The sequence below is a fragment of the Colobus angolensis genome, unplaced genomic scaffold, assembly GCF_000951035.1.
Source record: "Colobus angolensis palliatus isolate OR3802 unplaced genomic scaffold, Cang.pa_1.0 Scaffold8, whole genome shotgun sequence".
Lineage (NCBI taxonomy): Eukaryota > Metazoa > Chordata > Mammalia > Primates > Cercopithecidae > Colobus > Colobus angolensis.
This window is the reverse complement of record NW_012121820.1, coordinates 1,262,033-1,265,922: the sequence shown is the minus strand read 5'-3', so window position 1 is coordinate 1,265,922 and position 3,890 is coordinate 1,262,033. Positions and strand designations below refer to the sequence as shown.

The window sequence follows — 3,890 nt, the reverse complement described above, 5'->3', positions numbered from 1 at the left end:
CCACGAGAAAGGTATAGGGGAAACCGCCCCATGATTCAATTATCTCCACCTGGCCCTACCCTTGACATGTGGGGATTATTACAATTCAAGGTGAGAGTTGGGTGGGGACACAGCCAAATCATATCAGGCTCCATTGGAAAACACTAACTTAGACCAATCACCCCATTATACAGATGAGAAAGCTGAGGCCTCAGGTTACAAAGATTTTTAGCTAAGATCACCCATGTCAGTGACAAAGCTGGGCCCAGGACCCAAGATTCCTGACTCCCACTTCATGGTATCCTTCCTTAAGTTTCCAGTGACCACCTTTCATAAAATTAGGACTGAGTTTGACAAGTGGGAGGGCACACCTGTGTCAACCAAAAGTATCTGAGACAGGTCTTAGTCAATTTAGAAAGTTTACTTTGCTAAGGTTAAGGATACAACCATGACACATCCTCAGGAGGTCCTGACAACATGTTCCCAAGGTAGGTGGGGTACAGCTTGGTTTTATACATTGTAGGGAGATGTGAGACATCAATCAATACATGTAAGATGTACATTGGTTGGGTCTAGAAAGGTGGGACAACTCAGGGGTGGGGGGCTTCCAGGTCATTGGTAGATTTAAATATTTTCTGATTGGCAATTGGTTAAAAGTTATTATCAATAGAAAGAAATGTCTGGGTTATGATAAGGGGTTGTAGAGACCAAGTATTTATCAGGCAGATGAAGCCCCCAGGTAGCAGGCTTCAGAGAGAATGGATTGCAAATGTTTCTTACCAGAGTAAAGAGTCTGTTCTGTCAGTAATTAAAAAGGGAAGAGAGTATAATGAGGCATGCCCAGCTCCCCATTCCCATCACGGCCTGAACTAACTAGTTTTTCAGGTTAACTTTGGAATGCCCTTGGCCCTGAGGAGGGGTCTATTCAGATGGTTGGGGGGCCTTAGAATATTATTTCTGGCTTATACTGGGACAACAGGATAGCATTTTAAGTCAGGACTGCCCTGAGAGTGCCTCCCAGCTCTGTATTAGGCTGACCTGGTGCCTGCACTCCAAAGCCTTACCTGCTGAGATCTACTAACAAGGCAGTCTTGGTGAGCAGACCAGATGGTGGAGAACCATTGTTTTATCATAGGGAGGAGGAGACGCTGAAACTCTCGGTCCTCCTGGAGAGGTGCCATAGTCATAGCACCCCAGGGTGCAGACCCTGCACCCCACAGGCAAGGCTTCTTGCTCCTCTCTTGGGGTAGAACTTTCTGCACTCCAAACAAATGGATGAAGCATGAAACAGTAGGTTCACCTGAAGCCATCAGACAACAGGCATTTGATTTTTTACATGCTTTTTTGTAAAGACACAAGCAACTATCTCCAGGCATCCTGTGAGAGTGACATCGTCTTTAAAACTCTGCATGGCAATCCCTGACACACTGCTGTTATGCCCAGGGAAGACAGGGAGACCTGGAAGTCCAACTACTTCCTTAAGATTATCCAACATTTGGATGATTATCCAAAATGCTTGATTGTGGGAATGAACAATGTGGGCTCCAAGCAGATGCAGCGATCCAAATGTCCCTGCAAGGGAAGGCTGGTGGACAAGAGCACCATGATGAATGAGGCTATCCAAGGACATCTGGAAAACAACCCAGCTCTGGGGAAAACCATTGTCTCATTTCATTTCCAGGGGAATGTAGGTTTTGTGTTCACCAAAGAAGACCTCACTGAGATCAGGGACTTGCTACCACTTATGCTGGTGCCATTGCCCCCACGTGAAGTCACTGTGCTCACCTGGAACCCTGGTCTGGGGCCCAAGAAGACCTTTCTTTCAGGTTTTTGGCATCAGGAACTAAGATGTACGGGGGCTCCACTGAAATCCTGAGTGACGTACCACTGATTAAGACTGGAGACAAAGTGGGAGCCAGTGAAGCTACACTGGTGATCATACAGAACATCTCCCCCTCCTCCTTTGAGCTAATCATCCAGTCAGTGTTTGACAACTGCAGCATCTACAACCCTGAAGTGCTTGACGTGGCAGAGGAAACTCTGCATCCTTGCTTCCTGGAGGGTGTCTGCAATGCTCCCAGTCTCTGTCTGCAGACTGGTTACCCAAGTATTGCATCAGTTCCCTATTCTATCATCAGCGGGTACAAATGGGTGCTGCCTTTGTTTGTGAAGACTGATTACGCCTTCCTGCTTGCTGGAAAGGTCAAGTCCATCTTTGCTGCTCCAGCTGCATTTGTGACTGCTGCTGCTTCTGTGGACACTGCTGCTACTACTGCTGCTGCAGCCCCAGACAAAGTTGAAGTCAAGGAAGAGTCAGAGGAGGATATGGAATTTGGTCTCTTTGACTAATCACCAAAAAGCAACAAACTCAGCTAGCTTTATCTGCAAAACAAGGAAATAAAGGCTTGCTTCTCTTAAAAAGAAAAGAAAAGAAAAAAGACACATGCAAACAAAAAGAAAGAAATGACCCCCTCGGGTGAGGTAGTGTCAGTTTTTCAGCTGAAACAGAGAACAAAAGTTATTTAAAGAGCTTGCAACTTTCTGGTAACTCCTGCTTGAAATACTGGCCTGTTCTGAATTCCCTGTACTTTGTACCTTCCATGGCATGGATCATGTTCTGTTCTTCCTCTGTAATAATTTATGCACACTTAGCTGCTCCTGGTGTTAGATCCCAAGCTCCTGCAGTGCAGAGACTCTATTTTAGTCAACTTAAGCCAACACAGTGCCTCACATAGGCACACAGTAGACTTTTCAGAAATGCTTGTTGCATAAACAAGTGCAGACCAACTAACTCAGAACTGAGTATTTTTCTTCCTGCTGCTGATATGCTGGGGCACTCACAGATATGGGGACCATCCCACTCTCCTTTCATTCCTTAAGGTTTCTCATATGGTTTGGATATTTGTCCATTCTAAAATCTCATGTTGAATTGTGATCCCCAATGTTAGAAGTGAGACCTCATGGGAGGGGTTTGGGTCATGGGAGAGGGTCCTTCATGAATGGCTGGGCACAGTCCTGTTGGTAATGAGAGTGAGTTCTCACTCTATTAGTTCACTTGAGATTTGATTGCTTAAAAAAGCCTGGCACCTCCCCTCTCTCTCTTGCTCCTTCTCTTGCCATGTGATATGCTGGCTCCCCTTCCCTTCTACCATGATTGTAAGCTTCCTGAGGCCTCACCATAAGCCAGGCAGATGCTGGTGCCATGCTCATATAGCCTGAAGAACTATGAGCTGAATAAACCTCTTTTCTTAATAAATTACCCAGTCTCAGGTATTCCGTTATAGCAACACAAATGGACTTATATAGTGTCAAATAGGTCTAGAGTCAGATGGTTGGAGTTGAATCCTGCCTGTACTGTTGACTGTTTGACCTTGAAGAAGTTACTTAATCTCTTTGGGCTTCAGGGTCCATATCTGTACAATGACCATGATAACTGTACTTATCTCATAAGACTGCTGAGAGGATTCAGTATGGGATAATACATGTGTCATTCCAGATTATTTTCCAACACCAAAAACCAGTTCTCCAATTCTCCGGACACCAACTGGGTGTCCTACAATTTGATTCAATTCTGACACTAACTCTAGGTAGTTAGTGTCAGATTCCACAAATTTAAGGGTTCGGTCCCACAAGACTGCCTCAACTGCAGACACCAGTCACAAATACAGGGTCACTGAACTTCTGAGCAACTGGAGCACTGGCCATAAATGTGCAGTTCCCACAACCCTCTCCTCAGGTTTGATAATCTGCTAGAATGCATTTCAGATCTCAGGAAAATATTTTTGTTTGCTAGTTTATTGTAAAGGATACAACTCAGGAAAAGCCAAACGGAAAAGGTGCATAGGGCAAGGTCTGAGGAGTGCAGAGTGTTTCTGTGCCCTCTCTGGGTGCACCACTCTCCCAGCACCTCC

At 45.3% G+C, this 3,890-nt stretch overlaps 1 pseudogene; it reads left to right on the top strand.

Moving 5' to 3' along the window:
• The first annotated feature begins 1,414 nt into the window (after window positions 1–1,414).
• On the top strand, window positions 1,415–2,328 carry LOC105502351 (annotated as a pseudogene).
• The last annotated feature ends 1,562 nt before the right edge of the window (window positions 2,329–3,890 follow it).